The 23,153-nt window shown below is 37.3% G+C and overlaps 1 protein-coding gene and 1 pseudogene across 4 annotated transcripts in view; both read left to right on the top strand.

Moving 5' to 3' along the window:
* Positions 1 to 23,153, top strand: part of RAB28 (RAB28, member RAS oncogene family) — a 148,100-nt gene that overhangs the window by 47,755 nt on the left and 77,192 nt on the right. The window lies entirely within an intron of this gene.
* LOC135362873 (secretory carrier-associated membrane protein 3-like) lies at positions 11,686 to 20,432 on the top strand (annotated as a pseudogene).

Genomic DNA, 23,153 nt, shown 5'->3' with positions numbered 1-23,153 from the left:
ACATGCGTTGCTTCTCCCATTATTAACACCCTACCAGAGTGATACATTTGTTAACAATTGACGAACCTACACTGACATATCATATATCACTCAAAGTCTATAGTTCCCTGATTCACTCTTGGTATTATACATTCTCTGGGTTTGGACAAATATGTAATGACATTTGTCCATCATTGGATATTATACAGAATATTTTCACTGCCCTAAAAATCTTCTGTGCTTCACCTTTTCCTCTACTCCGCTACCCTCCCTGCCCAACTCCTGGTAATCACTGATGTTTTTACTGTCTCCATAGTTTTTTCTTTTCAAGAATGTCATGTAGTTTGAGTCATACACTATGTGGCCTTTTCAGATAGGCTTCTTTTACTTAGTAATATGCACTAAATCTCCTCCATGTCTTTTCATGCCTTGATAGCTCATTTCTTTTTAATGTAGTCTATTTCTGTTCATCTACTGAAGGACATCTTGGTTGTTTTTAAGTTTTAGCAATTATAAATAAAGCTGCTATAAACTTTGGTGTGCCGTTTTTTTTGTGGACCTATGTTTTCAGTTCATTTAGGTAAATACCAAGGAACATGATTGCTGGAGCATATGGTAAGAATGTGTTTAGTTTTGTAAGAAACTGTCAAACTGTCTTCTAAAGGGGGGTGTACTGTTTTGCATTCTCAGCAGCAATGATTGAGAGCTCCTGTTGCTCCACATCCTTGCCAGAATTTGGTGTCAGAGTTCTGGATTTTGGCCATTCTAGTAGATTACAGTGGTATGTCATTGTTTTAATATGCATTTTCCTACTGATATATGATGTGGAACATCTTTTCATATGCCATTTGCCATCTGTATATCTTCTTCGGTGAGGTGTCTGTTAAGGTCTTTGGTCCATTTTTCAATGTTTGTTTTCTTATTACTGAATTTTAAGAGTTTTTTTTTTGTTGTTGTATATGTTGGATAACATTGTTTTATCAGATGTATCTTTTACAAGTATTTTCTGCCAGTGTGGGACCTGTCTACTCATTCTTTTGACATTGTGTTTACCAGAGTAGAAGTTTTTAATTTTAATGAAGTCCAGCTCATCATTTTTTTTTCATGGATTGTGCCTTTGGTATTGTATCTAGAAAAGTATCACCATACCCAAGATCATCTAGGTTTTCTCCTATGTTATCTTCTAGGAGTTTTATAGATTTGTGCTTTACATTCAGGTCTGTGATCTATTTTGAGTTAATTCTTGTGAAAGATATAAAGTCTGTATCTAGATCCATTTATTTTTGCATATGGATGTCCAGTTGTTCTAGCACCATTTATTGAAAGGACTGTCTTTGCTCTGTTGTACTATCTTTGCTTTTTTATTAAAGATCAGTTGACTGTATTTATATGGGCCTATTTCTAGACTTTCTCTTCTGTTCCATTTATCTGTTTATCTATTTTTTTTTTTGTCATACCGAGTATCTTGATTACTTGAGCTTTATAGTAAGTCTAGAATTTGAGTAGTGTCAGTTCTCTAACTTTGTTCTTCTCCTTCATGATTGTTTTGGCTATTCTAGGTCTTTTGCCTTGCTATATAAACTTTAGAATCAGTTTTGCCAATATATACAAAATAACTTGCTGGGATTTTCATTGGGATTGCATTGAATCTATAGATCAAGTTGGATAGAACTGACATCTTGACAATCTTAAGTCTTCCTGTCCATAAACATGGAATATCTCTCCATTTATTTAGCTCTTATTTGATTTTGTTCATGAGAGTTTTTTAGTTTTCCCCTACATATACATTTTCTCTACAAGGTATAGATCTTGCACATATTTTATTAGATTTATACCTAAGGACTTAATTTGGGGGGTGGTTACTAATGTAAATGGTATTATGGTTTTTAAAAATTTTTTAAAAAATATTTTTAAAATGTATTTATCTGAGGGGCACCTGGGTGGCTTAGTCGGTTAAGCGACTGCCTTCAGCTCAGGTCATGATCCTGGAGTCCCAGGATCGAGTCCCATATCAGGCTCCCTGCTCTGTGGGGAGTCTGCTTCTCCCTCTGACCCTCCCCCCTCTCATGCTCTCTCTCTCATTCTCTCTAATAAATAAAATAAAAAAAATGTATTTATCTGAGAAACAGAGAGAGAGAGAGAGAGAGAACAAATAAGGGGAGGGTCAGAGGGAGCGGGAGAAGCACACTCCCTGCTGAGCAGGAGCCTGACACGGGGCTTAATCCCAGGACCCTGAGATCAAGACCTGAGCCAAAGGCAGATGCTTAACCGACTGAGCCACCCAGGTGCCCCAATGGTATTATGTTTTTAATTTCAAATTTCAATTATGCATCACTGGAATATACGAAAGCAGTTGACTTTTTTATATTAACCTTGTATCCTGCAACCTTGCTGATGTTCTAAATTGATGTAATTTCAGAGAATGCCTTAAAGTACTACATCTCAGTGTACCTCTAGAACATTTCAAAGAAGTGTTAGTTATCTAGTTTTGGTATTGAGTATGATATTCTGGATGCTAGTTGAAGGAAATATTCCAAGGAGGGAGGAATCAACATGTCAAGTGCTGCTGATAGGTAAGTAAGAAGATCAATAATTGACTATTAGAATTAGCAGCAATTCATTATTTATCTTTATAAGATCAATTTTGGTGAAGTGGTGAGGACAAAAGCCAGATTGGAATCAATAAATATAAATTATTCTTCTGAGGAGTTTCTTTTCTTCTTTCTTTCTTTCGGGAGGAGAGAGAGCATGCATGGACAAATGTGAATGGGGGGGGTTGGGGGCAGAGGGAGAGGGAGAGAATCCAAAGCAGGCTTCATACCTAGTGCAGAGCCTGATGTGGGGCTTGATCTCATGACCCTGAGATCATGACCTGAGCCGAAATTAAGAGTTGGGACACTTAACTGACTGAGCCACCCAGGTGCCCCCTGAGGAGTGTTCTATAAAGAAAGCAGAGAAATGGAAGTGTGGGGGGTTGGTCAAGAATTTAAAAAAAAAATTTTTTTTTTTCAGATGGGAGAAATATATCTGTATGTTGATAGAAAGGAAAGAGTAAAGTGAAATTGATGATGTAGCAGAGAGATGTTAGACTTGCTGGAGTGATGTCATTTAAGTGGTTGAGAAGGGGATAGGATTTAGTGTACAAATAAATGGTTTGGCTTTAGGTAGGAGCATGGACCATTTATTGCATAGTAACAGGAGTGTAGGCAATTTCTTATACCATGTTATTTTATTTTATATTATTTTATTGACTTATTTATTGGAGAGGGAGAGAGAGGTGGGGGAGGGGCAGAGGGAGAGAGAATCTTTTTCTTTTTTTTTTTTTTTAAAGATTTATCTATTTATTAGAGAGAGCATGAATGGGAGGGACAGAGGGAGAGGGAGAGAGAATCTCAAGCAGACTCTGTGCTGAGCACAGAGCCCCATGTGGGGCTCAGTCTCATGACCCCGAGATCGTGACCTGAGCAGATATCAAGAGACAGACGCTTAATCGACTGAGCCACCCAGGCGCACCTCTTTTACCATATTTGATTTGTAGATTTGGTGACACATGTGGTGAACAGTCTCTTGACTGTTTCCAGTTTCTCAGTGAACTAGGAAGAATAGTCTTTGTTGTGGGTTGAATTGTTTTCCCCCCCAAAAGATATATTGAAATCCTGACCTCTAGTACCTCTAAGTGTGACCTTACGTAGATACGGGGTCTTTGCAGATATAATCAAGTTAAGATGAGTCATACTTGAGTAGGATTAACTTTAAATCCAATGACATATCTTTTAAGGAAGAGGAATTTGGACAGACACACAGGCAATTAAGGAAGAAATTCATGTGAAGATGGAGGCAGTTTGCGGTGATGCAGCTACAAGCCAAGAAATTTCAAGGTTTGCTGGAAACCTCAAGAAGCTAGGAAGAGGCAAGGCACAATATTTCACTATAGCCTTCACAGGGAGCACAGCCCTGCCAGTACTCTGATTTCTGACCTCTAGCCTCCAGAACTGTGAGAGAATAAATTTCTGGTGTTTTAAGCCACCTAGTTTGTGATACTTCTTAATGGCAGCCCTGGGAAACTACCAGTCTTCAACAGAGAGTGGGAATGGAGGAAGGCTTGATGTTTTGATTTCTTAGGATGTCTCTTTTCTTTCTTTGACCTATGACTTCATAGGATGTCAGATTGCCTTGACACTTTCATTGGCTGTTGGGTAGAATGTTTCTATCCAGTTTTAATGGACAGAGGTGTCTCTTCAGGATTCTTAGGTTTATGAGAGTCTTGGTAGTAGTTTTCTCTCTGTTTGCAACTGTAAGCACATGATTTTTCTTCTGGGTAGGTTTTAGAAAAGCTGACTGCAGCACTTAAATCAGATAGAATCTCCCTTCACCTCCCAGTGAGCCAATGTAGAATCAGTTAAAATACTGATTTTTTTTTTTTAACATTCTATTATAAATATTTTCAAGCACACAGAAAAGTTGAAAGAATTTTACAGTAAACACTTGTATACTCATTGTCTAGAGCAGGGGTCAGCATACTTTTTTTTAAAAGATCCAGATAGTAGATATTTTAGGCTTTGCAAGCCATATGGTAAATGTTACAACTATTCACCTGTCCCATTGTAGTGTGATACCAGCCGTGAACAGTATGTAAATGAATGAATGTGGCTGTGTGCCAGTCAAACTTTATAGACACTGAAATTTGTATTTCGTATTTCACATTCCTGTCATGGATTATTCATTTATTTTCAACCTTTAAGAATTGTAAAACCTGATATTAGCTCATGGGCCGTAACAAAAAGAGGTAGCAGGCTGGATGTGGCCCACAGATTATGGTTTGCTGACCCCTGATCTAGAATTTACAATGGATATTTTGCTATGTTTGCTTTATCACAGATTTGTCCATGTATCCATCCCTCTATCAGTCTAGCAGTTCATCTACTTTTTGATACATTTCAAAATAAGTTGTAGACAGTGCTTTTTACACCTAAACATTTCATTGTACATATCATTACTTGGATAGAATTGAATAGTATTAGTAGCTGATCTGGGTTTTTAAATTTATGATAATAGTCAATATTGGATTTTCTCAGCAGTTGTTACCTTGAATGTGAGGATGGACTTCAGGGCTTGCAGTATATTTCACCCTGACCATAGAGTATTTGTGGCATACGGACAAGTCAGGCTTCTAATATGGGTACATAGGCAGGTGATAACTGAGTCCCCTGCCCATTGTAGAAGTTAAGAAGGAATTTCCTTAGACTGATATACCACTGATGTACCGGTCTGTACAGCTGTCCTTCTTCACTCTTTATACCTTTGTAATAGTTGGAGGTTATGTGGAGATACTGACCTTGACCTGTTTTCTCTGTCTGCTGGCATTGTGCTAGGTCATCCTGGCTAACCTGAAAATGTTTCCCCAGATTTTGGTTAGTAGTAGTCACAAGAGACAGTTTTGCACAGGAAGTGGCTGGCATGCTTTTTGTCTCTGAGGGTTGGTGCTGAATACCAGGCACTGTGTCAGCTCTCTTGTAGTGTCACTGATTGGTTAGCTCACCTCGTAGGTGTGGGATTGCACGTGGATCAGCAGTTCCTTCAGCTCCTGCCAGATTTCCCCCTTCAGCATCTCTGAGTACTTGCCCTGCATGTACAGCCCTCTAGGGAAGGGTGCAGGCTGCTCCCATAACTCACCCTTGGCGTCAAGGTTGAAGTTGGTGAGAGACAGATGTGAGTTCCAGTTTGTCATTGCCACTTTCTGTTGTCCTTGCAGGTTCCAGTTTGTTCTTGTAGATTTCAGTTGTCTTTATCCATTCTAGCTCATCTTTGCAGGTTCCAGTTTGTCTTTGCTCCTGTTTTTATCCAGTTCCCTTCCTGACTGCTGGTCTGGCTGACCTGTAGTGACTTCAGGCTCAAGATTAGATGCAGAGGCAACAGCCTACACCTGCTGCTCCGAAAGCTTCCACAGTTATGCAAGGTCTAACTCTATAATAAATGCTGCTTTATCACCCATACTTGTTCTGCTTCTTGGATGCAGCTCTAGTTGATACTCTTTACTCTTCTAGGATTCATACTAGAAACCTTTTATATTAGGTCCCATATTAAGAGTTATTTCTATCAGCTCATTTTATCTTTCAGAATTTTTTTACCCCTTCTACTTTTGGCACCTTTATTTTTTTAAATTACTGCTTGTATTCTCATTTTTAATATTTCATCTGGCGTATCAATGGTACTTTGAACCCTAAATAATAGTTTGGATTAAAAAATCCTTATTGTGCTTAAGTACTGGTTTTAAAAACATTTAACAGACATAACAATCTTGTAAAGACAATTGAAGTCTTTTTACCGTAAAGACTCATTTAACAAAACACTGAGCTGGCGGGGGTACGAAAAACCCAAAGAAGTTTTTACATTAGAGTAAGACAGAAGTGTCATTTTAAATCAGCAACATGGGCGAGGTGTAGTAAGAGATGTTTGACAACCATATTCAGACATATTTTTGCATTATACTATAGACGGGTAATATAATGTGGTATGATCAATAAAAAGTCAGGCCTAAAACTTTTCTTTTTTTTTTTTTTTTTTTTTTTAAAGATTTTATTTATTTATTTGACAGAGAGAGACACAGCGAGAGAGCGAACACAAGCAGGGGGAGGGGGAGAGGGAGAAGCAGGCTCCCCGCAGAGCAGGGAGCCCGATGTGGGACTCTATCCTGGGACTCCAGGATCATGACCTGAGCCGAAGGCAGTCGCTTAACCCACTGAGCCACCCAGGCGCCCTAAAACTTTTCTTTTTGGCAACTTTAAAGTTGGAATGCTTGTTTCAGTGACATGTGGTTCTTCATTGGAATTGGCTTGCATATCTTTTGTTTTCATCATGATTGCTTATATCATAGGTAGTATATTTTGATTTTTGAGGTTGACTTTTTTATTGGCAATTGATAGAATTGTTTATAGCCATTCAGTTTAATTGATGCCACTTTTGGCCCCAAATGAGATTTTATTATAGTGCCTTATTTTTTTCTGAGACACTTAAATTTAAAAGATGATGTAATAAATAATTGTTGAATGGATTACTACCAAATGGGGAGACCTGAAAATATTATTAAATTTTAATAAAACATATTACTAGATATTAGGGGAGTAATTTCATAACTTTTTAGAGTGCCATTGATGCCAAAGATGCCATTGATACACTTTTTAAAAAAATCACTTTTTCTGTACATTTATGTCTTATATTGAAGTTTTAGCATAGTGAATTATTTAAAATATATCACTTGTGTAATGTATTCTAAGGTATTATAGTGTTGTTCTAAAGTTATTCTACATTATTCTGTAATAGATATTTTTTAGGATTTTAGAGTAAAGAGTAATCATTGTGTATTCGATTTAGAAACTTGGAAATTGCAGAAACTTATGAAAAAAAAATCACTCCTAATTCTACAGAACCAACCAGTTGTTAATATGTACATGTATTCTTTTAATCTCTTTCTGTATATATATTCTTTTCACTTAAGGTTTTAAGTCTCTGTATCTTTCTTATAGGCAGACTTTTTCTAAAGCTATATATATATATATTTTTTTTTTAAAGATTTTATTTATTTATTCATGAGAGACAGAGAGAGAGACAGAGAGAGAGGCAGAGGGAGAAGCAGGCTCCCAAGGAGCAGAGGGCCCGATGCGGGACTCGATCCCAGGACCCTGGGATCATGACCCGAGCTGAAGGCAGACGCTTAACCATCTGAGCCACCCAGGTGCCCCTAAAGCTATATTTTGAAGAGCTACCTAAAATTTCTACTGATTGGATGCCCCATAGTTTACTTATTTTTCTATTTATGATTATTTCTAAGAAGCATGACTTTTATAACATTGACTATTATAAGGGGGACAGTGAACCAAGAGTCAAACTTAAATGAGTAATAGATCCCAGTGAACTGAAAAAGTGATAGTTTGGGCTATTAAAAGGAGGAATGGAAAATTCTCATTAGTGTTCTCACCTGAAAAGCTATAATGCTTATTCATTTTAAATTCTCTTGGTGTAGTCTTCATTTATTTTTCCAAATAGTGAGTTGAGTATTCTGAAAAATGGGAATCGGAGTTCAGTAGTTTCCCATTCATTGCTCCCCCATGATTACAATATTCATAAAGAAATCTCAGAATTTTATCCATAAATACTGATTGTATTACTGACAGAATTGGAAGGAATGCTGTACAGTTTTTCTTATTAAAAGTTTTTCTCAGGGCCCCTGGGTGGCTCAGTCGGTTAAGTGTCTGCCTTTATAAAGCTCAGGTCATTAACCCCGGGGTCCTGGGATCAAGTCCCACATTGGGCTCCCTGCTCAGCGGGGAGTCTGCTTCTCCCTCTCCCTGTGCCCCTCCCCCTCATTGTGCTCTCTTTCTCTCTCTCTCTCTGTCAAATAAATAAATAAAATCTTAAAAAGTGTTTCTCTTGGAGTAAATAAAATTAGCCAGTCAGACTTCTTCAGAATCAGATGATTCATTAACATGAGAACAGTAGTTTTTAGACGGATTTTCTGTAATCTGTCTCTCTTTTTTAAATTTAAATTCAATTTAGTTAACATATAGTGTATTATTAGTTCTGTAGTCTCTTTAACTTACAATATATTTCATATAGGCCGACAGCTTTCTTTTGCCTCTTTTGAGTGTAAACTCATGTTTATTGTTTCAGCTTCATAGAACATATTGCCCCCATGAGATGTATTTCTGATGGTTAATTTTTTTTTAAGATTTTTATTATTATTATTTTTAAGTAATCCCTACATCCATCATGAAGCTCAGATTTACAACCCTGAGATCAAGGGTCGCGTGCTCTACCGACTTAGCCAGCCACGCGCCCCTCTGGGATTTAATTTTAAATAAGAAGTATTTTAAAGTCAGAATATATATAGTAACATACCCCAATAAAAGAAAGACTGATGGCTTTAAGTCAGATATTCTTAGATTTGAGATTTTGGCTATGTGCATTTGTTTCCTCCTAAGCTGGAAAATTTTTACTCAGTCTTCCAACACAAGCCATTTACTTCTCAAATATGGGTTTACATTTTCATTAGGAGACAGAGATATTCTACACAAAAATGATAAATCTCTTGAAAATGAATACCTGAATGTAGAGTTTTAAAAATATTCAGGAGTGCTTATTAAATCCTACTTTAGAATTTTTCTGTAATTTGTGACTAGCCTAAAAGTACAGAGCAGTCAGTTCAGTCTTAACAAAAAACCAAAACAAAATGGCAGGTATCTGAAAACAAACAAAAAACAAGTGAGCGTTGTTAAAACTTACCAACTGAATTTGTCCATTGTAGTTTCAGTAAAAAAGTATTTTTTGGTTTAAAACTGAACACCAAAGGTGGTTATATGATTTTGTTTCATTCTTTATTCCATCTTCTTCCCCACCACTGCTACTTATATCCACAGAGTTATAACCTGATATACTGATATATTGAGACTGTGAACTGAATTCTTTGTCAGTGGAGATGAATGTTTTTCTAGGTTTGCAATTCAGCTCCTTCTTTCTTTGTGATCTCGTTTTAAGCATTATAGATTACTGATCACTCTTCTCTACTTTAATAAGGGTTGATAAAAATTGATTAAATTTTACATTTAATCTTAGGTTCAGGGGTAAAGGTTTTTGTTTTTGTTTTTGTTTTTTAAAGATTTTATTTATTTGAGAGAGAGAGCACAGAGGGAGAGTTAGAGGGAGAAGCAGACTCCCCACTGAGCAGGGAACCCGATGTGGGGCTCGATCCCAGGACCCCGGGATCATGACCTGAGCTGAAGGCAGACACTTAACCGACTGAGCCATCCAGGTGCCCAAAGTTTTTCTCTTTCAAAGGAAGTTTTCTGTTAGGAATTATCTATATTTGTGCCTTTTCCTTAAGTAGAAACTTTTTTTTAGAGGAAGTGTTTTCTTTGATAGTTGTCTTATTATTTATTTCTTGCTTATTGACATATTGGGCTAGCACCATCTTCTGAGTTTGTTATATAATAGTTTAATATCAAAGTCTAAGGGGCATTTTATAATTAAGAAAATGCTTTCAGTTTTTATGAGAATTAGAAATTTTTTTTTCTAAAATCAGTTTGGTTAAAATTTTTTTTTCTAAAATCAGTTTGGATAACCATTAAAAACAACTGTGTGGGGCGCCTGGGTGGCTCAGTTGGTTAAGCGACTGCCTTCGGCTCAGGTCATGATCCTGGAGTCCCGGGATCGAGTCCCGCATCGGGCTCCCTGCTCAGCAAGGAGCCTGCTTCTCCCTCTGGCCCTCCCCCCTCTCATGTGCTCTCTCTCTCTCTCTCATATAAATAAATAAAATCTTTAAAAAAAAAAAACAACAACTGTGTGTTAGAATTTGTTATTATTGTAAATATTTGCACACATTCAGTTTCCTCTTATATTCAAAAGTACCCATTCATTCATTCATTCATTCATGAGTACCTTTGCTGTACCAAGCACAATGGTGGGGGAGACAGTATGATAATGTTGTCATAGAGTGATATGCTTAGTACACTGGAGGACTTGACAGCAGAAGTAAATACCTAAACAGAATCTTAAAGGATATGCAGGAACGTGCTATACAGAAAAGGGCAAGAAAGAGCAGTCCAAGTTGAAGTAAAACCTTAGAAGCTAGGAAACAGTCTGAAATATAATGGAAATATATATTTGTCCCAGCCGAAGGTTAGGGTGTAAGGCAAAGAGAGTTGAGAAACAGAGATAATGTTTTAAGGAGTTTAGATTTTCTCCAAAGAGCTATAGAAAGCCTCTAAAGGTTTTTTAAACAGAGGAGTGATTTGACCAGTAGTGTAGAGCAAGGGTCCTCTTTTTGTATAGTCCACTATCTAAGAATGGTTTTTACATTTTTAAATGGTTGGAAAAACATCAAAGGAAGGATATTCCGAAAGTTATGTGAAAATCGTTCATAGTTTTATTGGAAGAGAGCCACACTCATCTTTTACATTGTGTCTGTGGTTGTTTTTTCACAACAATGGCAGAGTTGAGTCATATGAAGAACATATGACCCACAATCTGTAATAGACTTACTATCTGACCTTTTACAGAGAAAAGTTTGCCAAAACCTTGTCTAAATACACCAATTAAAATATAAAGGTAGTCAGAGTGGATAAAAAAGCAAGACCCCCTTTTAAGCTATCAGAAACCCACTTTAAATATGAAGATTCAGTTAGGTTAAAAGCAAAGGGAATGAAAAAGATATTCTGCAAACACTAGTCAAAAGAAAGTTGGAGTAGCAATGATAATAATATAAACAAGGAATTTAGTGCAGGGATTAAAAAAGAAAATAAATAAAAAAGAAAGCAGGGGCACCTGGGTGGCTCAGTTGTTAAGTGTCTGCCTTCGGCTCAGGTCATGATCCCAGGGTCCTGGGATTGAGCCCCACATTGGGCTCCCTGCTTGGCGGGAAGCCTGCTTCTCCCTCTCCCACTTTCCCTGCTTGTGTTCCCTGTCTCGCTGTGTCTCTGTCAAATAAATAAATAAAATCTTAAAAAAAAAAAAAAAAGAAAATATAGTATTCAGAGGGTTAATTCACAAAAAAGCCACCACAATCCTTAATGTCTATAAACCCACAAAGAGAACTTCAAAATACTTAAAGCCAAAACTGATAGAACAGAAGTGAGAAATAGACCATTGCAGCTGAGACTTCAGTACTTCTCTCAATACCGGTAAGGTTTATAGACAAATAGTCAGGATGTAGACATGAACAGCGTCAACGAGCTGGACCTGATTGACATTTATGGAACATTCCATCCAACAACAGCTGAGTAAGTGTTCTTTCAAGTGCACATGGAACAAGATAGACCATATTCTGGCCTATGAGAAAAGCCTTAACACATTTAAAAGAATTGAATATGTGCTCTGTCAATAATGGAATGAGACTAGAAATTAGTAGCATGGAGATATTTGTAATATCCCAAAATATTTGGAAATTAAACAGCTTACTTCTAAGTAACCAGTGGGTCAAAGATTTTGAATTGAACAAAAACGAAACCACTGCTTATCAAAATTTATAGGATGCAGCTAAAATATTAGTGTTTAGAGAGAAGTGGTTAGCATTATTAAATGCTTATATTTGAAAAGAAAAAGAATTCTCAAAATCAATGATCTAAGCCTCCACCCTAAGAAACTAGAAAATGAAGGGCAAATTAAACCTAAAGCAAGGAGAGGAAAGGAAAAAGTAAGGCATAAGTAGAAATCAAAAACAATGGAGAAATCGGGGCACCTGGGTGGCTCAGTCGTTTAGGCATCCAACTCTTGATTTCGGCTCAGGCAATGATCTCAGGGTTGTGAGATCGAGCCCTGCATTGGGCTCTGTGCTGGGTGTGGAAGCTGCTTAAGATTCTCTCTCTCCCTCTCTCTCTCTCTCTCTCTCTCTGTCCCTACCCCCTTACTCTCAAAAATACAAAAACAAAAACAAAAAACCAGTAGAGAAATCAATGAAACCAAAAACTAGTCCTTTGAAAAGAGCAATAAAATTGATAAATCTCTAGCCAAATTGAGCATGAAAAAAAAAAAGACACAAATTACAGAGGGGAATTTACCATATATCCTGCAGGTATGAAAAGGAGAATAAGGGAATATTAAGAAAAATTTTACTTCCATAAATTTGACAACTTAGCTTAAATAAACAAATTCCTGTAAAGATACAAACTACCAGAGTTCATTCAAGAAAAAATAGATAAACTGAATACTGCTATATTTATGAAAAAAATTTAATTTATAATTTAAAATCTTTTCAACAAGGGAAACTATAGGCCCAGATGGTTTTGAATTCTACCATACAAACATGTATGGAAGAAATAATTCCAATTGTATTTAAACTTTACCAGAAAACCAAAGAGGATATGACACTTCCCAGTTCACAGCAACAGCATTAATCTGATAACTAAAATCAGATGAAGACACTATAAGGAAACTACAGACCAATATCCCTCATGAACATAGACGCACACACAAAAAAATCCTTAACAAAATACTAACAATGAATTCAGCAATATACAATATAAAAAAGATACTACATCATGTCCAAGTGGGGTTTATCCTGGAAATGCAAGGTTCATTCAGTATTCAAAATCAATTAGTATAATTTACTATATCAGTAGGCTAAAGAAGAAAACCCATTTAATGATCTCAATAGATGTATAAAAAGCATTTGACAAAATTCAACATTAATTCATGATTTAAGAAAACTCAGCAAACTAGGAATGAGAGGGAACTTCTTCATCCTGATTAATGGCATCTATGAAAAACCCCTAGTTAATATCATATTGAGTATCACAGCGTGAATGCTTTCCTCCTGAGATCACGTACAAGGCAAGGATGTCTACTCTCACGATTCTTGTGTTCAACAATCTTCTTGAGGTCCCAGCTATTGTAAGGCAGTAAGAAAAAGATATATAAAACATATAGATTAAAAATGAAGAAACAAAATGACCAAATTCTCAGATATGATTATGTTGAAAATCCCTGTGTTGAGAAAATTGTACAAGCATAAGAAGACCCAAATAAAATAAGACAAATAATACATTAAAGGATACAAAGACTGAATATTATAAAAATGTAGGTTCTTCTCAAATTGATTTATGGATTCAGCATAATTTTAATAAAAGTCTGATGGTGTTTTTGTGTGTGGTGTTTAAACAAACCATATCTAAAATGTATATAGAAGGATAAAGGCCAAGAATAGTCACTATGCTCCTGAATTACAAGGTGTTGCTCTGGTGACTCTACAGAGTTCATATTCATTATCGCTTCAGAATCCTTATATGTGGGTTTGTGATATATATGTGACTACAATAGAAATGCAGTGCAAAGTGATTAGGAGAATTTTGTAATAATGTGGAGAATCTGTAAAAGTGTTGGAGAATTATTAGGAGCAAAGTAACAAATAAGGATCTGGCAGAGTCAGATGATAATTAAATCCACGAGGCTCATGGCACATACAGGAGATCAAAAGAATATGATCTGATAAAGAATTAATAGCGGTCCTTGGGAAAAACACTATCAGTATATTTGCAACAGTGACCCTTCTTTATGAGCATATGAAAAATTAGGTTTGAAGTGAAGATTGTCATCATTATAATTTTAATAGGAAGTTTTAATATAGTGAGATATACATACATAAGAATATGTAAGATATAGAATAGCTCTTCCCAGGATAGGAAATAGAGCATTGCCAAGCACCCCAGAAGGTGAGGAGCATACACCATGCCCGTGATCAAGACTTTTTATAAGTAGCTTATAATAAAGACAGTGTGGAATGCACTCAAGGAAACAGAAGAGAGATGCTGGAAACAAAGCTCATGTAAACGGGACTTGGATGTTATTTTGAAAGTGGTATTGAAAATCTTTGAGAAAGAATAGACTATTTAATGAGTAGTCCTGGGACAGTTGTTTATTTGAAAAAGAAAGTGGATCCCTATATTATCCCCATACACAAAAAATTAGTTCACCTGTAATGAAATGTTAATGGCACAACTTTTTAGAAGAAACAAAAGAATTTCTTTCCTGCATTGGTATGTGGAGGGAGTTCTTAAAGAAGATGCAAATGCTAAATTTAAATAATGAATATATCAACCACATAAGGTAAACACCACAGAAGATAAACATGTTTGTTTCTATCAAGTGACACATTAAAGAATTCAAAAAGATAAGCCACAAATTGGGAGAAGGTATTTGTAACAAAAGTAAATGACAAAAGATTACTATACTTTTACAAATATACAAGGAAAAGACAACTCACTAGAAAAATGGACATAAAACAGAAATAGGAATTTCACAGAATATGAAAGACAAATGGCCCAAAGACATGAAAATAAGCGCAATCTCGTCACTGAGAAGAAAATGCAAAATATAACCACAGGTAGGTAATAAGGTACAAATCAAGAGGCCTAAGAGTAACAGTGATGGAGACATAATATGAATCTACAAGAGTTCATATTCACTGCTAGATGGATTGCAAATTAGTACAACCACTTTGAGAATAATTTGGCATTATTCTATAAAGGACATTCATAGACTACGCTTGATCCTAGCCAACAGGCCGAGAAGTGATGAACATTCATAGACTGTGATTCAACATTTTTTTTTCTTTTTTTTACTCTGCTGTATATCTCAGACTGCTCATGTATGCTTCATGTACATATCAGGTGACGTGTACTGTGAATAGTCATAGTGCGTCATTTTTGGTAATAGCTAACACTTGGAAAAAAACTCAAGTGTCCACCATTTGGAGGAAAGAGATATAAATTGTGGTATGTTCATCAGAGGTATCCTTTATGGGCGTGAAAGTGAGTGAACTATTCTACTTGGGATACATGCATGAAACAACATGGTATAAAAAAAGACCATTCCAGAGGACTACATGTATGAAGAGAAAGTTGTTTGAGACTTAAGAATGCAGACTCTGGAATTGGATTGCCATGGGGTTGAGTTATGGCTCCCCTGCTTACTAGATGTATGTCCTTACCTAAGTCATTTACCCTCTTTGTGCCTCAGGGTTTTCATCCATCAAATGATGGCTGTTGTGAGGATGAAAAGATTTCATATGTGTAAAGTACCTATAAAAACGGTGCTCTAGAAATGTTAGCTCTTCTTATTACTCTGAGATCTTTTGCTATCAGGTACTTTTCGCGTTACTCTTTTCTTTTTGTTATTATTTTAAATGATCTTCTTTCATTCCCCCTCTTCCGGTAGATCTAATATATGGTGGGGAATTGGAAAATATAAAGAATTAAATAACTGTAATATAATTGCCAATTAAGGCAATTCTTACTGTGGCTTCTGTTCTTCGCAAGATCCCAGGGTATGCTGGTATCTAGGCAGGACAAATACGCTTTTTTTTTTTTTTTTTTCCCATGCAAGTCTGTGTATGAAAGGCATAAGTGAACTTGGACCCTATTATATCTATATATCATGCAGAGTTTTGCAAACCTGTACAGTTGTGTGCAGGTATGAAATTCTCTAGTAAGAATTCCTATGGAGAATGTTCAAAACATGAATTAATTTTCCAGTTCCTTTAGGCTTTTGGCATGTGGGCAAATGCTAATCTTCATGATTTATGCACACATGTTATAGAAAGCAATAAAAACTTGTAGACAGCCACAGATGTAGAAAGATTTACTTACTCTGTGGTGCTATGTTCTCAGTTAGACCCATTATTTCATTTTAGCGTGACGTTAGAGGAGAAGTAGTTATCCATTATCTATCCCCAGAAAGAAGTTGGGTAATCTAATTAATGATACTGAGTTAGTTGAGGAACTAATATGAATTCTTACACACTCCCTCCTGTCCTCTTGATTCTGGCTGCTTTTGGTGTTGCTCTGGTGACTCTACAGAGTTCATATTCATTATCGCTTCAGAATCCTTATATGTGGGTTTGTGATATATATGTGACTACAATAGAAATGCAGTGCAAAGTGATTAGGAGAATTTTGTAATAATGTGGAGAATCTGTAAAAGTGTTGGAGAATTATTAGAAGCAAAGTAATTAACAAATAAGGATCTGGCAGAGTCAGGTGATAAATAATTAAATCCACGAGGCTCATGGCACATACAGGAGGTCAAAAGAATATGATCTGATAAAGAATTAATAGTGGTCCTTGGGAAAAACACTATCATTGCAACAGTGACCCTTCTTTATGAGCATATGAAAAATTAGGTTTGAAGTGAAGATTGTCATCATTATAATTTTAATAGGAAGTTTTAGTATAGTGAGATATACATACCTGAGAATATGTAAGATATAGAATAGCTCTTCCCGGGTTAGGAAATAGAGCATTGCCAAGCACCCCAGAGGCCTACGAAGTGCCTTTCTCAATCCTTTTGCTAACTTTAGGGGTAACTATTATCCTTTGTCCTGCTCTTTTCCTTGCTGTTGTTTTCAGTTTTATCATCTGTATATACCTCACTAAATAATATTTATTTTGGCCATTTTTTAAATTTCATATGAATGCTGTCATTTATGTGTATTCCTTTTTGTCTTCTCTTGCTCACATATTTGTGATATTCATTCTTCCTGTGAAGTGAGACTCTATTAATTTTTCAGTCCTATATAGTATTCCTGCAAAATAAGAAAGGATGTACAGTTGATTCTTGAACAACGTGGGGGTTAGGGGTATGACCCCCATGCAGTTGAAAATCCGAATATAACTTTTGACCAAAAACTTCACTACTTGTAGCTTACTGCTGACAGGAAGCCTTACGGATAACAGAAGCTATTGGTTAACACATATTATTATATGCTGTATTCTTACAATAAAGTAAGCTAGAGAAAAGACAATGTTATTTAAATTGTAAGGAAGATAAAATACATTTACAGTACTGTACTGTATTTATCCAAAAAACTTGACGCATCGGGAGCTTCAAGAGCTACTGTGGCCGCCACCGCTGTGGCAGGGGTGTGGACAGCAGGGGGCAGCCCGGCTGCAGTGGCCAACAGGGCTCAAAGCGAGCTTCACAACCCCTCGTAGGTCCCAGCTGTGTAACTCAGCGCCGACCTAGCCCACCGTGTGCCACGCTTGACGTCTACAACTCTTTGAGCCCTGGGAGCTGCCGCTAGCCTAAGAGCCTCCTGCTCCTGCCCTGTCGCCTTCACCCTTGCTCCCTCCTTGCGGTCCTCCAGGAAGCTCACAAGGTCAGATCTATGACTCCTCCAGCACCCAGGCTTCCCCTGCGGCACTCATGGCTGCGCTACCAAAGAGGCAGAAGCAGCTCAGCTGGAAGGCAGAGGAGTTGGACCAGAGACAGTGAGGGCTGTAGCATGCTGCCTTAGGGAACACAGCGACTTTACAGAACGGTTGGCCCTTTTTTTTGCCCAGCTTAGCCCTACTTTGTCCAGGACATCTCCATGGAGATCCTCCAGGAATTTCCGAAGACCGTATCCACCGTGTACTACCCTTGCATGTGCAGTACTCTGGCTCTTCTCCTGAATGTCCTCGCCTACCCAGCTTTGCAGAGACCAGCAGTGGCCCAGGCTTGGGCTGTCTGTCCTCTGGGTCCTCCTATTCACTCCCTGCTCCTTTGTGTGCTGGTACTGCCCCATGTATAAGGCTTTCTGGAGCTCATTCAGTTTCTTTGTTTTCTTTATTTTCTTTGTTCAAGATGTTTTTTGTCCTCCGGGCGATAGGCATTCCAGGTTGGGGGTTCAGTGGCTGGATCTCCGTTCTGATGGTGCTGAAGGCCAACACGGCTGTAGCTGTGCTCATGCTGCTGCCTGCCCTGTTCTTCACGAGCATCACTGTCCTGGGAATAGGGATGCTCAGGCAGATCCACTCCTTGCCCTGGCACAGATGCCGGCTTTCAGGAGACCCGGCAAGAATTGGCTTCTGGTGTCTTCAGTTTGGTGGTGCAAACTGTAGCTGCCAGGGCAGCCACTGGGGCTCAAAAATGCCTTCCAGGCCTCATGACCCTGACTGGGATGCCCTGGCTCTGCCACTGGAGGGAGCTGACTTAGCCCCCATCCCTGAGGTCTCTGGGACTTGGCGAGACATCACTACTTGAGGTCTCCTCTCTAGCGCCCCCAATCCCGCAGCCATGACTGCTGAACCTGATTTAGGGTCTGGAGAGCCCACTGTGACCAGGTATTGCTTCCTCTCCAGCCCCCCCAGTTAGGCCACACTACTGCCACCTCTTACACACTCCAGCCCAGCTTCCCTCTGCTGTGCCAAGTCAATTGCTTTGGTTACTTAAATAAAAAGGAAGTAGAACTGGAACTCAAAATAAATAAATAAATAAAGGCCAACATGTAAGTGGACCTGTAGTTTCAACCCAGTGTTGTTTAAGGGTCAGCTGTATATTATTTTAGACGCAGTTGATGCTCTGTATTTCTTTTAAAAACTTAAAAATATTTTTGTCTTTATTCAGCACATTCTTTGTGAGTGGCTATTATGTGCTTTTTTGTGCTTACCTGCTTTTGTTTTTAGCTGCGTGTAACAAAAGAACCAAATAAGCATGGCTTAAATAATGAGCTGATTACATCAGTGTATGTGGTTTCATAAAATCCTAATTTCTATGTCTCTAAAGCATCATGAAACATTTAAAAAGAAAATCCTGGGCGCCTGGGTGGCTCAGTTGGTTGGGCGACTGCCTTCGGCTCAGGTCATGATCCTGGAATCCCTGGATCGAGTCCCGCATCGGGCTCCCTGCTCGGCAGGGAGTCTGCTTCTCCCTCTGACCCTCCCCCCTCTCATGTGCTCTCTCTCACTTTCTCTCTCAAATAAATAAATAAAATCTTTAAAAAAAAAAAAAAAAAAAGAAAATCCTAACCCGAGGGGAATATTTGAAACAAATCTGGCAAATGTCCTTATTAGAGAAAGTGCTTATACACATTGATAAGGCAAAACACATAAAACACAGTAGAAAATAGAAAAGGAAGGAAGAGACATTTGATAAATAAATATAAAAACTCATATACAGGAAAAATGTTAAACTTCACTGAGGTTTTAAAATTTATACTAGAAAGTAGTTTCTTTGATGATACCTTTTTCTTTATCTGTGGAACAGTGATTTTCAGGCAGCTCTATTTTTTAAGAAGGTTGGTTTAAGAATCTACAGAGTCAAAGTCAAGTTCTGGTCACTAATTTTGTGGCATTAGCAATTCTTCTAATACAGTATGATTTACTATGTCATCAGGGAAAGACAGCATTAGAGAGTGTGCATGGCAGGGTAAAATTAAACACATGCTCACAATCAAATTAATGTATTTCATCTGTCTTCAACTAATAACAATCTGTCATGTTATCTATCTGAGTAGGGGCATAAACAGTTTATTTTGTGTTTGGAGTAACTTCCTGGAGGTAGTTAATGTGACAAGTAGTTTGTTTGAATTGAGTATAACCAGATCAACACTCTAGATGTTTCCTTGATACCCTAAAAATTACTGTGAAAATCTGTACAAGTGCTGTATTTGTATTTTGCTTTTACTTCTTTAAGTTAGACAGAGACATATTTTACAGTCATTTCACAGAGAATATTCTGTTTCTCCCATCATATATGAACTGAAGAGCAAAATATCCTTTTAATGCTTTCTTTCCATTGATAGGGAATAGACATTAATAATGATTAGCATCATACAGCACTTTCCCTTTTTGTAAAAATGTATATTTATACATTCCGGTTTTGATGAAAAAGTCATATTCGTTGTAGAATGTGTTTTTATAGCATGTTGAAAATGAATATTTAGGAAAATAGGAATATCGTGAAGTCTCAGACCAAAAAAAAAAAAAATACTATTGCAATGTATTTCAGATTTTAAAAATCTTAAGGTTTTTCATCACTTAAGTCTGATCAGTAGGTCTGATTATTACACATTTGATATACCTAGTTTTTAAGCTATTTATTACATTTGTACTATAACTTTGAAGGCTGTTCTGTTGATTGTATCAGTAATCCTGTAGGTAGATGCAGTGGAGCTCCTGAATAAGTATGCCTGAATGCCAGTAAACAAACTGGACTTAAAAAAGGAAGTTGTCATATACTTGGCTAATTAGTATTAGTGTGTGTGTTTTAGAAGTCAAAATATATACATATTTTAAGCACATATAAGTCAAATTTAGTACATTATTAAGGGTATTTTACTTGTCATATTTGGGCTAATCATGATGGATCATTTTTAAACATTATGTAATTTCACAATTTGCACAGCTGCAAGTACTTTGTAAAGAACTTTATATAATCAAGCATTAAGGCAAAGAATATCTTAGTTTATAATGCTGATGGGCTCAGTTTTATGATTTATTGTTATTAATGAATACTTTTAAAGTACTAATAAGTAATAACCAGGTATATAATAGTTCACTTTTTTATAATGGTGAGCATTTCAAGTTTTTATGTCTTTATTCTTTTAACTAAAACTCTCAATAAAAGTTAGACTGTTAAGTGATCATGCCCAAAGCTGATGTTCATTCTTCTTTGTAAGACACTAGCTGGATTTGGAATTAGATGGCTCGGTTCTAATTCTGGTGCTATTGATGACTAGCATTGGGACTTTGGTTAAGTCACTCTGAGCCTTGGTTTTTTAGGTGTGAATTAGATGAGTGCTTTACATATTTGCCAGGAGTGTTACGTGGTCCCAAAGTGTTTTGCAAATTTTGAAACAGAGTTTAGATTGCTTCCCAAGTATCCTGGAATGGTTTCTCTCTGTTTTTGCTCTTTCCCATCCTTCTTCCTCATAGTTGCCAATGTAGTTTTTTCAAAATGCAAGATCACATTGTGCCATTGGTACAACCCTGCAAGGGCTTCACAGTGCTGAATTTGGGTAATATCCTCATGTTATACCTCATGTTACATATCCTTACTCTTGCTCACTATGCTTCTTGGTTTTTCTCAGTGGTACTCAGTCATTTTCCTCTGTTAGGTTTTGTCCCACCTGTTCCAGCGACTGAAACATTGTTCTCCTCCAGTCTCCTCTAAGCCTGGTTGGCTTATCCTCATCCTTTAGATCTCAGATCAAAGAGGTCTTCCATAGCTACCATATAAAACTGGCATTATTACTGTCTTGGTTCCTGTCACTCTCCATCTGCCCCCCCAGTTTCAGATTATGAAAATTGTTTCATTGCCTTGATTATTTATGTGTTTACTTGTTTATCAGTTTTTCTCCCTTGTTAATGTGAGAGTAAGGATAGTGTCTATTTTGTTCTTTATTGCTTGTGCTTAGTACAGTACCTGACACATAATGGGTGTTTATATTTATTTAATAAATGAATCTTAAGGTATTGTTTTACCTCTTTTAAAGAAGTACGTGAACTTTTTTCTTTTTTTTGTAACCTGTGATTTTTTGTAAATACACAGTTAATCTGAGTCATCTTTAGGTTGATTAATGTGTAGGACTGTAACAACTTTTGGGAGGAAAAAGAATCAGCTGCATGTGTAAGTGTAAAACTTGTCATCTTTTATTTTTAAAGTTATATAGATTATGGTAACTAGTTACACAAAATGGCTGAACAGAAAAAAATGCCATATTCATGAAATCTGTAGGAGTGTAACCTTTTTTATCATTTGTAATTTTCTTTTGAATGGTCTCTGAATTTAGAAACAAGGAGTTGTTACTGTATAGTGAATGGAAGTGCTTTGAATCCAACTGGGGAAGGCTGAAGGTTTTTTAATGTATGTCACTCACAAGGATTTCCTTTTTGTGCCTGTATTTTTGCTCAGGTGGACTGGAATATGTAAAGTAAGATGGGCGAAAATCGTAGCTGTGGCGCAGTTGGTTGCGTGTCCGACTCTTGGTTTCGGCTCAGGTCGTGATCTTGTGGTTGTGAGGTTGGGCCCTGTGTTGGGCTCTGTGCTCAGCGTGGAGTCGGCTTCAGATTCTCTCTCCCTTTCCCTCCCATTCACTCTCTCTCTCTCTCTAATAAATAAATAAAATCTTTTAGTTAGCGAGAGCAGGAACAGAAGCCGGGGAGTGGGAGAGGGAGAAGGAGAAGAAGGCTTCCCGCCGAGCAGGGAGCCCGATGTGGGACTCGATCCCAGGACCCTGGGATCATGACCCGAGCCGAAGGCAGACGCTTAACGGCTGAGCCACCCAGGCGCCCCAATAAATAAAATCTTAAAAAAAAAAGTGGAGCTGTGCAGATGTTACTTATATGCATACAAACTTTTTAGCACCCAGTATAAGACCCTCATGCCTCAGCCCTGCTGATTTCACCAGCTCTTGGAAGCCAGGTTCTTCCAGATGCTTTTGCACATTTTCCTTTGTTGAAGAATGTACATCCTCTCTACCCCCAAGGTTGTCTGACTGGTTTTTTCCTCATCTTTCAGTAGTTAGCTGAAGCATCATCTTCTCTGTGAGATCTTTCCTGTCCCTCTAAGCAGTTCTAGAAATTTCCTTTCTCTATTCTCCTGTTGTACCTTGTCTTATGTAGAACACTGTTGTTCTCTTGGTCTCAGAATTCCATTGTATATCTCTCTACATGTGTTTCTCTTAGCCTTCCTAGCATTTAGCACTTAGGTGGTGCTGGGTAAATAGTTCACGAATAAATGAATGGATAGACAAACTACAGTAACACTAGCTAATACTTATTGAGTATGTGCCAATCACATACTATGTGCCTTATCATTTACCAGTCATTGTTGTATGTGCTTTATACATGTTTACTTATTTTATCTATCGTAATAACATTATGAGGTAGGTACTGTTGTTGTCCCCTTTTATAGATGAGAAAACTAAG

This window comes from Mirounga angustirostris, unplaced genomic scaffold (genome assembly GCF_029215605.1).
Source record: "Mirounga angustirostris isolate CCGP_5_RB_7025 unplaced genomic scaffold, mMirAng1.0.hap1 SCAF_2, whole genome shotgun sequence".
In the NCBI taxonomy this organism is placed as follows: domain Eukaryota; kingdom Metazoa; phylum Chordata; class Mammalia; order Carnivora; family Phocidae; genus Mirounga; species Mirounga angustirostris.
This window is presented reverse-complemented; position numbering and strand designations above follow the sequence as displayed.